The sequence below is a fragment of the Bos grunniens genome, chromosome 11 (genome assembly GCF_055505025.1).
Source record: "Bos grunniens cultivar Pamir isolate PY7600 chromosome 11, Bosgru_T2T1.0, whole genome shotgun sequence".
Classification (NCBI taxonomy): Eukaryota; Metazoa; Chordata; class Mammalia; order Artiodactyla; family Bovidae; genus Bos; species Bos grunniens.
In genome coordinates this window covers 100,210,255-100,223,587 of record NC_141175.1, presented here as the reverse complement: position 1 = coordinate 100,223,587, position 13,333 = coordinate 100,210,255, and positions in this window count along the sequence as shown.

Genomic DNA, 13,333 nt, shown 5'->3' with positions numbered 1-13,333 from the left:
TTATGGGTGAGGTTCCTGTTTGTTCAAAGCCACCTCCTATCTTTCCCCTCTGAAGCCACCAAAGAAAACTCAGAAGATCCTGGAGTGACCCTTAATTAGCTCAGCTCCGGGAGGAGGCCCAGAGACGCTGAAATAGAACGCCTTTCTTTTTCTGTATGGCAAATACGGTCTGGGTGAAAGGCTGTTATGGATTTATCTGTTCTCCCCGGTTTGATCTATTATCTGGCTAAAGTGAAACGGGCTTGCCTCTGTTCCTTTCAGACCAGGGACCAGAATTAAGACTTAGGCTTCCTTTAGCTCCGGCAGTTTGGCTTCAGGTAGCCCAAGGCATTGCCTCCCAGTCGCTAGTCCCTTCCCTTTAGGGGAAGGAAATGGAACCCAGCAGGCTGGCCCCAGGAAAAGGAAGGGGGCAACTTTGTCTGACACTTCAGTCTCTTGTTGCTGTGCAGACCTCCTCCCTCCTCTGGGCTTCCCCTTGCCCCTTTTACTAAATTTTCCCTTTTTAAGAAAGTTCTGAATGAGCACCTCACATTTTGGCATGTTAGATCTTTCAGAGTCCTAGCATTTAAGCCTCACTTGAGAAAAATGAGTTTCAGGCATCAAAGTGGTTGAAAAGAGTTTTTGAAGGAAAGAGAGACTTCCTTCTCACTGTGAAATGAAATATTTCCTGCCATATCAATAAATGAGAAATGTCACAGCCATCAGCGATTCCTGACTTCCAAATGTGAATGAGGGCTCCCAAAACTGTGATGGGGCGGTAGGTGGGTGGGGGGGGTTGGTGCGGGGGTTTGACTCAAAAAGCAGTCATCTGCCACTCTTTAAGGCAAATAAGGAAACAGGATTTGACCCCAGATAGTCCATTTCAGTCATTCAGTCATGTCCAACTCTTTTCGATCCCATGAATCGCAGCACGCCAGGCCTCCCTGTCCATCACCAACTCCCGGAGCTCACTCAAACTCATGTCCATTGAGCTGGTGATGCCATCCAACCATCTCATCCTCTGTCGTCCCCTTCTCTTCCTGCCTTCAATCTTTCCCAGCATCAGAATCTTTTCCAATGAGTCAGTTCTTTGCATCAGGTGGCCGAAGTATTGGAGTTTCAGCTTCAGCATCAGTCCTTCCAGTGATATTCAGGACTGATTTCCTTTAGGATGGACTAGTTGGATCTCCTTCCAGTCCAAGGGACACTCAAGAGTCTTCTCCAACACCACAGTTCAAAAGCATCAATTTTTTAGCACTCAGATTTTTTTGTAGTCCAACTCTCACATCCATACATGACTACTGGAAAAACCATAGCTTTGACTAGATGAACCTTTGTTGGCAAAGTAATGTCTCTGCTTTTTAATATGCTGTCTAGGTTGGTCATAACTTTCCTTTTAAGGAGTAAATGTCTTAATTTCATGGCTGCAGTCTCTATCTGAAGTGATTTTGGAGCCCCCCAAAATAAAATCTCTCACTGTTTCCATTGTTTCCCCATCTATTTGCCATGAAGTGATGGGACCAGATGCCATGATCTTAGTTTTCTAAATGTTGAGTTTTAAGCCAACTTTTTCACTCTCCCCTTTCACTTTCATCAAGAGGCTCTTTAATTCTTCTTTGATTTCTACTGTAAGGGTGGTGTCATCTGCATATCTGAGGTTATTGATATTTCTCCTGGCAATCTTGATTCCAGCTTGTGCTTCATCCAGTCCAGCGCTTCTCATAATGTACTCTGCATATAAGTTAAATGAGCAGGGTGTCAATATACAGCCTTGATGTACTCCTTTCCCAATTTGGAACCAGTGTGTTGTTCCATGTCCAGTTCTAACTGTTGCTTCTTGACCTGTGTACAGATTTCTCAGGAGGCAGGTCAGATGGTCTGGTATTCCCATCTCTTATAGAATTTTCCACAGTTTATTGTGGTCCACACAGTCAAAGGCTGTGGCATAGTCAATAAGGCAGAAGTAGATGTTTCTCTGGTATTCTCTTGCTTTTTATATGATCCAGCGGACCCCAGATAGCTGAGGTACATATGAAAGGAATGAATTAAATGAGCCCAGAGGTTTGCATCTTCCCACACATAGAATGCTAGATTCCTTAATTTGATCTTCCCACATGGCCACCTACTTGATCTCAAGTTAGTTTTTGGGATTCGCCGGGTAAATTCACCTTTGGGTTTGGGAAGCTTTTTATCTATATTTTAATCCAAGCTTTAAAATGTGTTTGCACAGAATAATACAGAAAACTCTGTAATCATTCTTTTAATTAACTCTTATGATTCCATTTTTATATTTAACTCTTGGATTCATATGGAATTTACTTCCATGTGAAGAATAGGTAATACATAAATTTTTTCCTTCAAATAACTAAAATTCAATAAACTAAAAATAAATGACAAAGGTCGGTCTAGTCAAAGCTATGGTTTTTCCAGTAGTCATGTATGGATGTGAAAGTTGGACTATAAAAAAAGCTGAGCACCAAAAAATTGATGCTTTTGAACTGTGGTTTTGGAGGACTCTTGAGAGTCCCTTGGACTGCAAGACCCAACCAGTCTATCCTAATGAAAATCAGCCCTGAATACTCATTGGAAGGACTGATGCTGAAGCTGAAACTCCAAAACTTTGGCCACCTGATGCGAAGAGCTGACTCACTGGAAAAGACCCTGATGCTGGGAAAGATTGAAGGTGGGAGAAGAAGGGGATGACGGAGGATGAGATAGTTGGATGGCATCACTGATGTGATGGACATGAGTCTGAGCAGGCTCTGGGAGTTGGTGATAGACAGGGAGGCCTTGTGTGCTGTAGTCCATGGGGTTGCAAAAAATCGAATACGACTGAGCAACTGAACTGAACTGAATAACAGCTTCCTGAAGAGAAGTGGGACATTCTCAGATCTGTATACAAACCCAAACAGTGATCTGAACCAGACCTTGTGCAAAACTGACATGAAGTCACCCCTTTCAGCCCAATTTAGTGCAATGAAAACCAGAGAGCACTTAGGAGTGTCTCTTTAAGCTCGGTTGAAGAGAATATGAAAAGAAAAAATGAAATTGTTTTTGCCACACAAGTTTAAACCGCCTTCTTTTGGGAGGTCTTTCAATAGAGGACAAGTTGAGAGCTTAAAATGTTATTTTCTGAATGTTGGGAAATATGAAATATTTTCTTAAGAACAAGTATAATTACATGCAAAAGTAATGCTTGCTTATATCAACATTTTATCTTCAAACTTTTATTTCTGGATTTGGCTGTGCTGGGTGTTAGTTCTGGCATGTGGGATTTTTTATTTGTGGCATGCAAACCCCTAGTTGCGACCTGTGGGATCTAGTTCCCGGACCAGGGGGTGAACTTTGGCTCCTGCCTTGGGAGCACAGAGTCTTAAACACTGGACTACCAGACAAGTCACACCTACCAACATTTTGTCTTAATGATTCTCGAACCTTATCATGCATAAGACTCACCTGCAAAACTTGTTCAAAGCATGAGTATTGGCACATTCTCCCTCTCACCTCCTCTGAAATGATCCACGAGGTCTGTGCTGGGGCCAAGGCATCTGCATTTTGACAGATGTATGCAGTGTCGGTTCTTCAGCGAACCAGAGGGTGTAATTTATCTGCAGGACCATGGAGCCCACCCTCTTTCTTGGTCTTGGCTATGGCGGGGGCCCCCTCCGTCCTTCCTTTTCTACCCTTGCCTGTTCTGCTCTTTTCCCTGCATAGGGGGTGGGTGGGGGCAAGCTCCAGGCATCAAATCACTGGACTTTGTAGGATTAAAATGGTAGAGAAGGTTCCATATGAAGAAGAATAAATCAGTCAGTGTCTATTCATCTGGAAAGTCAACAATTGCCCAGTAACACCCCAGACTCAGAAGAGCAGAACTGGTTGGTACCATGGGGATCCATCTGGAAAGTCAACAATTGCCCAGTGACACCCCAGATTCAGAAGGGCAGAACTGGTTGTACCATGGAGACTGAGGGGGTGCTAACCTCTTAGAATCACTGAAGAAACATGTGAGAAAGAACAATGTCACTTGGCCTTGAATCCTAAAGGAAACATCTGATCACAGCTTGAAAAGGTTTGGGAAAGGTAACTGTATGACCCAATCAATGATGCATTGAATATAAACAACTTATTATCAGCAAATAAATTATGTTAAAGATTTTAAGAACATTCTGGAGACGTTTATGCATGTTGGATACATGTTCTTACATATGTTTCTATGTGTGTGTGCTCAGTCACTCAGTCATATCCGACTCTTCCTGACCCCATGGACTGTAGCCCGCCAGGCTTCTCTGTTCATGAAATTTTCCAGGCAAGAATACTGGAGTGGGTTGCCATTTCCTACTCCAGGAGATCTTCCCTACCCGGGGATCAAACCTCAGTCTCTAGTGTCGGTAGGCAGATTCTTTACCACCGTGCCACCTTATTCTCTCATCGTGTTTAAATATAATGTTACAAACACCATATATTATAGAAATATTACTTGCTTGCTATTACTTAGGGTATGAATTCTTCAAAGCTCTTTAAAGTATTTTCAAATTATTTTTCAAATTCTCTCTGCTACTTCATGTGGTCTCCAGCAATGGACAGGTACACCAATTCCATTTATATGTTCAACAGAACCACATACTGTAATTTTTAAAATTATGCAGGAACTTCATTATTGCTTTCATTTGAGATCTTCCACTGTAAATGCAATTGGACAATTTTCACTTGACTCACACACCTTTATTTACCTCCCCATACTTTGTCCATAATGCAATAGAAAGTATTTTAGTGATTTTTATGCCTTAAAAATAATTGCCACATATAGGGGAGAAGGGATACATGTATATGTATAGCTGAGTTGCTCTGCTTCACACCTAAAACTATCACAGCATTGTTAATAGTCTATACTCCAATATAAAATAAAAGTTAAAAATAACTTTATTAAATGACATTTTTATACAAGCTTTTTAAACTAAAACTGATTCTCTTCCTGCAGTTAGTCTTCACATAGGTTAAAGCGCATGTCAGTGAAAAGAGTAGTTGTTTCAATTAAGAAAGAAGTAAAAATAAAGTCATGTTCTTTTCCTTGATGGGATGAGAACCAGTAAGTATGCTGGGCAGAAAGGTCTCTCTATAATCAATTACAGAACCAGGGTAGAGGTGGGAGTCACAGTTTTTGTTTGAGGCCAAACTAAGGGAAAGGGAGCCCTCTTGTCTGATGCCCCACGTTTGTTTGCTTATTTATCTAGGCAAAAGGGCTTAACTGCACAGAAAAACCAGCTTCTACTCTATTGACATAAATCTCATTTCACCTGACCCACAAATGATGGTTTTTCTTGTTCAGTGGCTAAGTCATGCCTGACTGTGTGCGACCCTATGTCGGACTCCGCGATTCCCTATTAATACTTCACTGTCTCCTGGAGTTTGCTCAGACTCATGTCCATTGAATCAGTGATGCTATCCATCCATCTCATCCTCTGTCACCCCCCCTTCTTTTGCCCCCAGTCTTTCCCAGCATCAGGGCTTTTGCCAATGAGTTGACTCTTCGCATCAGGTGGCCAAAGTATTGGAGTTTCAGCTTCAGCATCAGTACTTCCAGTGACAATTCAGGGTTGATTTCCTTTAGGATTGACTGGTTTGGTCTCCTTGCAGTCCAAGGGACTCTCAGGAGTCTTCTCCAGCACCACAGTTAGAAAGCATCAATTCTTTGGTGCTCAGCCTTCTTTAAGGTCCAACTCTCACATCCGTACATGACCACTGGAAAGACCATATGATAATGGTTGGCAGCCTTCAAAAGGATACCAGCACACAACTCCAGCACTTCTTCCAAAGGAACTGCTGTACCAGCTCTACATTCAGGTTGTACAATGCTTTTGAAGAATTGAATGGCTCTCCATTTGTCAAGCATTTCCATGAAATGGGTTTTTTCTTCAATCATTTATAAAATCTCATTTCAGTGTTGGATGAGAAGCCAATTTGATGACATTGTCCTGCAGGGGCTCCCCACCCTGGCTGCACACTGGACTCTCCCGGGCCTTTAAAAGATACCAATGTTCCCACTCCCACCCCCAAGGTTCTGATGTATTGGCCTGGGGATTTCAATAAGACCCTCAACTAAGTAAAGAAGCCCTCAGCACTCTAGTAGGGGGATAATGAAAGTGTTAGTCACTCAGTCGTGTCTGACTTTGTGACCCCATGGACTGTAGCCCACCAGGCTCCTCTGTCCATGGAATTCTCCAGGCAAAAATACTTGAGTGGGTTGCCATGCCCTCCTCCAGGGGATCTTCCCAACCCAAGGATCAAACCTGGATCTCCTGTATTGCAGGCAGATTCTTTACCATCTGAGCCACAAGGGAGGCCCCACTGGGGGATAACGGATGTCGTTTAACTGTTCCCTCATGTTGGGCCCTCTATTCATAAAAAATGGATAATAACACAGTAGTTTATTTCTCAAAGAAAGAGATTCATGAGGATTTTTTTGGTTTGTTTCAACCTGTTTGTTTCAAAGAAATACCTACAAGGTATCTTGACATAGAGACAGGATCAAAATGATGCAAGCTAGTCAAATTTTTTAAAAAGTAGTTCTTCATGTTTGAGGCTTTGCATTGTTGTCGTTCAGTCACTAAGTCGTGTCCAACTCTTAGCGACCTCACGGACTGCAGCGTGTGAGGCTCCTCTGTCCTCCACTATCTCCTTACAGAAATGCTGTCAAACACAATGCCTACCAAAGGTAAATAGGACATTAATGATTTCCCCCATGATCTGGCCCGTATGCACTGGTTTAGCCTGTTGAACTATATCCTCTGTTGCTCCTGCTCCATGTTCCTATGCCGTCAGACCAGCTCCTTTACACCCTTCCTTGTCCCTGCTGGCTGGCCATGGTGCCTGGGTCTGTCTACCGCATGGTTGTTGACTGACTGACTGACGGCATTTTTCCATTGTTTTGGGAGCCAGAGAGACTGTTACTAGTAGCAGTGCCACAGTGACCTCTCTTGATGAAACCAGAAAGTGCAGTGAGATACGGTCCAGAAAGGAGTCCCGCTGAGGCTGAAATGTGAGCTATTCCCCGTGTCAGGCCGGGACCTGTTACCAGAGGTGAATGAGCTTAAGGACAATGCGGTGAGCAGAGCTGGGAGCTGCAGCCCAGCCCAGCATTTTTCTTAACAACTTATCTGATTCTGTCTCTCTGTGGCCACGTTCCGGAGACCCAAGTTTGAATTCACTCTTTTAAATGATTTTGCTAATTTTTCATCATTCAAAGAATTAAACATTTTGTACTGTGCATTGTTTTAAAAAAATAAACCACCCGAGGTAGTTTCATTTAGGCAGTTTAAAAACTCCCTGCCACATTTTAAAAGAAAATGTCACAATGCTTTAGGGTAGCTTTAAAAAATATTCTTTTAATTTTTATGTGTTCTTATTGCTTACGTACTGATGGATGGAACCACACATCGAATTCCACGTCCCCAGCTCCCCCTAACTTCCTACATACTCCTACTCCTCGCTGTCAACCAAGAGAAAACAGAAATGGAAGAGAGGGCTTCCTATAACAGTGTCAAGGTGATAGCTTTTAGAAGCCATTTCAGAAATTCAATGCATGCCAAGACATGGAAACAATCTAAATATCCACCAACCGGTGAATGGATGGAGAAGCACGTGTCTGCGTGCTAAGTCGTTTCAGTCATGTCTGACTCTTTTGCGACCCCGTGGACTGTATTTGTTTTTCAAAAATAAATTAAATGTAAGCCACTTTAATCCTATGAAAGAAGTAAAAATGGGAACACCAATCATAAACACATCTGCTAGGGGGTATCAAGCCAGCCAAGAGTTAACTTGGACTTCAGCTCTCAATGGAGTATTCGAATTTTAACCTTTAGACTGACTGAATCCCTTAACTTTCTGCCCAATTAACTCAACTTTCAGATGGAACTACACATAAAGCAAACCATATGGACAGCCGTTCTGTTTCCCTGTCAACAAGGAGGTATAATATGGCTTAGCTGCCTTCTGATGCTGCTCCTGCCAAGTCGCTTCAGGCATGTCTGACTCTGTGCGACCCCATGGACTGCAGCCTACCAGGCTTCTCCGTCCATGGCATTCTCCAGGCAAGAACACTGGAGTGGGTTGCCATTGCCTTCTGATAACTTAGAGGTTAAAGAAAGAAACAGGAGGTAGGGTATTTATTTGACTGGAAATAAGATATTAATAGAAATGATGTTATTTGAACAAAACGATGATTTTAGAGGTGGTAATGAAGGAAAGTGGAGAAGGCAATGGCACCCCACTCCAGTATTCTTGCCTGGAAAATCCCATGGACGGAGGAGCCTGGTGGGCTGCAGTCCATGGGGTCACTGAGGGTCGGACACGACTGAGCGACTTCACTTTCACTTTTCACTTTCATGCATTGGAGAAGGAAATGGCAACCCACTCCAGTGTTCTTGCCTGGAGAATCCCAGGATCAGAGGAGCCTGGTGGGCTGCCGTCTCTGGGGTCTCACAGAGTTGAACATGACTGAAGTGACTTAGCAGCAGCAGCAACGAAGGAAAGAGTATTCAAAAGAACAGGTGAACTTTCTTTCCTGGATGGAAGGGAAGCACATTAAATCTTGACTCCATCCCCACCTTCAGGGCTTCAGCCGTGGGACCCCCTTCACTGTGGGCCAAAGCTGTAGACCTCCATGTAGCAATAAGTAAATCTTTAGCCACAAAAACCACTTGAGATGGAATTCAAAACAACAAATTCCTCATCAAATTATCAAATTATTTTTGTAAGACTGCCTAAGATGCCAGGTTTGGTCTATTTATTTTTCCTCACACACCCTGTCCCTGAGGCTTTTGAAGAGTGCTAAAAAAGATACAAAACCTGAGAAAATAACAATAACATAGTTAGAAACAACAGAGGAAAGGAAACCAAAGATGGGGCTAGAAAGGCTAAAAATAAGCATAAACATGGTACCCGTGTGTCTCTTAGACTTGGATGCGCCACAATTTTGTGTCTTCAAGCCTTTCAGCAGCCTAGGTGAAAACAGGAGCCTCACCAAGGACTCCTGTGCAGACCTTCTAAGATAAAAACAAATGAATTTCACAGAAGACAACCAAGGCTTCCTGATATTAAAACCAAGAGAGGGAGAAAACACACACACACACACATACACACCTTATGCTCTGTCCCTATGAAAAAGAAACTACACAGTAAAATAAACAACATATTAATACAATATGGACTTAATACAATATGGACCCCATATTAATACAATATGGGGTGCCCAGGTTAACTTGAATTCCAGATAGACAGGGGAGAATACTCTCATAAAACAATGATTCTTTGAGTGTGATATGAATTTAGCTGGCACCCTGTACTATTTGTGAAATCTGGCAGCAGTGGCATCGTATAGAAATGCAGATCCCTAATCTGTGTATGTTTGCAGTATTGATCAGAGAAAATGAGTGTGTGCAGGGGTCAGCAGCAAGATCAGTGGGGTAGCTTAGTCATCCAGTATCCAGGTAAAGTATCCAGGGGAAAAAACATTCATAGGAGCTCAGAAGTGATACCATCTGATGAGAAAGCACTTCTGTTAAGAATTACGGGAGGTTTCGTGGCTCAGACAGTAAAGCGTCTGCCTACAGTGTGGGAGACCTGGGTTTGATCCCTGGATCAGGAAGATCCTTTGGAGAAGGAAATGGTAACCCACTCCACTCTCTTGCCTGGAGAGTCCCATGGACAGAAGAGCCATAGTAGGCTACAGTCCATAGGCTCGCAAAGAGTTGGACATGACCGAGCAACTTCACTTCATTTTAGAAAGCACATGAATCTACTGTACAGGCAGGTCATTACTGCTCCCCTACAGTTTGTGGAATTGTGTTTTTGCTTGCTTATTTTTCTGTTCGGTGCCATATACAATCACTGGCCACTGACATAGATTAATACCTTAAAACAATGCTTCCAATGTATACAATGGGGCATGAGAAACGAATGAGATTTCCCAAAGGCATTTTTTAAAAGGCTTTTGTTGTTGTTGCTGTTTTGATGTGGACCATTTTTTAAAGGGGCTCCCCAGGTGGTACTAGTGGTAAAGAACCCGCCTGACGATGCAGGAGACATAAAAGATGCGAGTTTGATCCTTGAGTTGGGAACATCCCCAGGAGAAGGGCATGGCAACCCACTCCAGTATTCTTGCCTGGAGCATCCCATGGACAAAGGAGCCTGGAGGGCTACCATAGGATCCATAGGGTCGCACAGAGTCATACACTACTGAAGTGACTTAGCATGCATGCAAGCATTTGTTAAAGACGTTATTGAATTTGTTACAATATTTCTTTTGTGTTATGTTTTGGTTTTTTGGCTGCAAGACATGTGGGATCTTAGCTCTCTGACCAGGGATCAAACTGGCACCCTCTGCATTGGAAGGTGGAGTCTTAACCACTAGACTGCCAGGAAAGTGCCCCAAATGCATTTTTAAGCATTGATTATTGATAAAGAGGCATTTGACAGTCAGTGCTCTGTGACAACCTAGAGGGGCAGGACGGGAGTGAAGAGGAAGCGGGGCTCAAGGGGGATGGGCCGTATGTATACCTATGGCTGATTCATGTTGATGTATGGTGGAATCCATCACAATATTGTAAAGTAATTATACTCCAAAAGAAAAAATAGAAGAAAATGCATTTGACAAAAATGACAATTTTAAAAGTGTTTTTAAGTTTGAATGCATTAGATCTAGCTACAGATACAATAAAGCTTAGAAATATTTCTGAACACTAGTGAAATATTGAGTATGGCATTTAAAAACTAAATTTAGATGCTTAGGAAAAAATTCCTGTCACCCAAGCCATGTGAGTTTTCCTCATTTTTTTCCTAGATGGATCATCCCTCATCATGGTTAGTTGTTGATATCAAGAAGGATAAATGGAGCTACTGTATTCATTTGATAACTTATTCTACTAATTTTAGCCTGAAAAAAATCAAGTATTGCATGTTTCAGCATATCCACATAAACACATAACCAAGATGGGGAACGGAATTTTCTTTTCACATTCAACTCGCTAAATATATTTAAAGATAGTTTTCAAAAATCTGTCTTCTAGGGACAGGTTAAGATTCTGCACTTCCAATGAAGGGGGTGAGGGTTTGATTCTTGGCTGAGGAACTAAGATCCTACATGTTCTGTGGTGTAGCCAAAAATAAATAAATAAAAGGTAATTAATATTATTTAAAAAGTCTGCCTTCTAAAATTTTCTATCTGTAATAATAAAATGCACTCCCAATACTTTAGAATTCAGAATTAATCACTGATTTGACATTCAAGAATTTTATTGAATTCACAAAGCAAAATTTGAGGTATAAAATTTCTTAATGTTTATTAATCTGTTGAGATACTGGCCCATGAAGGGGTCAATTCTTTCAGGTTGATTAGTGCCAAGTTTTTTTTTACAAAGTGACCTGAATATTAGTCCATAAATTTTGAAGGAAAATACTAATTAAATTTGTATTGGCTCTTAGGGAGAAAATAAAGCTCATCTCTCAGATCAGTTGTGTCTTGGGACAAAATGGGGACTAGCAGTCTGATTAGGAGTCTGCAAACCAGAGAAAATTCTTTACCCACTTTGACTGGTTTTGCTACCTCAACCACTTCACTTCTCTGAGTCCCAAGTTTTAAGCTCCCAACATGAAATTTGCTGTTAGCAAACTTTATATCCTTCCCACCCTCTCCTCCCCTCACTGTGTCCACAAGTCTTGTGACCCCATGGACTATAGCCTACCAGGCTCCACTGTCCATGGGATTTTCCAGGCAAGAATACTGGAGTGGGTTTCCATTCCCTTCTCCAGGGGATCTTCCTGACCCAGGGATTAAACTCAGGTCTCCTGCTTTACAGGTGGATTCTTTACCATTGGATTCCTTACCATCTGAGCCAGCAGGGAAGCCCTAATTATGAAGAAGGCTACAATAAACATTCTTCTGTATGTTTTTTTTTTGTTTTTTTTGTCTTTTTTTTTGGTGGACAGGAAGTCTTTACTTCTGGTGAGTAATAACTAGGAGTGAAATTGCTGGGTCATGGGGTAAAGCTTATCCTTATGAAAAATGTCAAAGGAGTTCTCCAGTGTGGTCGAGCATCGCTGTACCCCTACCAGCAATGGAGGAATGTTCCAGTTTTTCACAGGCTCCTCAACATTTGCTCTGTCGGGTTGTCAAGTCTGGGGGTAAGAGCTCACTAGTGTGAGTGAAGCAGTATCTCACTGTGGTTTTAATTTGCATTTCCCTATGGCTGATGATGGTGAGTACCTTTTCATGTGATCACTGGCCATTTGTACTCCTTCTTTTGTGAAATATTCCTCCCAAGGGGAGATGGATTTTTTGTTTTGGGAGTTTGTTTTTGCCATTCTAAATTGTCTTTTTTATTATCGTTTGATATGAGTTCTCTTTTTTTTGGTGGTGGTGGCGGAGTGGGGGGGTGTGGGTTCTTAAGTTCCTTAGTCCCTCGACCAGGGATCGGACCCATGCCCTGTGCAGTGGAGGCACGGAGTTCTAATCCAGAAATGTCCTGAGTTCTTGATACATCCTGGATTCAACTCTTTAGTCAGACATATGTATTATAAATGCTTTTTCTAAAAGCTCATTTTTAAAAATAAACAGGGGCAAGTTTATATCATAACCATTCTCTGGAATAGCTGTACCCAAACATTCAAGTGACTGACATATCAGGAAGTGACTGCTACAAGAATTTAGTGTTAAAAAAAAAACTATCCTGAAACTCAATAACTTAAGCCTATAAACCTTTATATAACAACAATGGGTCCAGGTCAGTTGGGGTCAGCTGAGTTAGGCTGAGGTCAGCTGAAGTACCCTGGCTGGGGGAACTCTGCTCCATGGGTCTCTTATCCTCCTCTGGAGCCAGGGGGTGAATATGGCTATATTCTCCTGGGTGAGGCTGAGGCACACAAGGACCGAGAGAAACACGCACAGCCTCCTGAGTCTTAGACTCAGAAGGGCACAGGGTCATCTTCGCATCAATCTATTAATCAAAGCAGACATCGTGGTTGAAACCAGAGTCAGAGGTGGGAAAACTGTGTCTCCTGCCCACAGTTAGAGACCTGTGCAAAATTATGTGACAAATGACACAGATACTGGGAGGAGAGGAGAATGAGAATAATGGAAATCGATCACAAGTGGCCCTAGTGGTAAAGAGCCTGCCTGCTAATGCAGGAGACATTAGAGACGTGGGTTCAATCCCTGGGTTGGGGAGATGCCCTGGAGGAGGAAATGGCAACCCATTCCTGTGTTCTTGCCTGGGAAATTCCAGGGACAGAAGAGCCTGGTGGGCTACAGTCCACGGGGTCGTGAGAGTCAGACACAGCTGAGATTCAGCATGTGTCACAA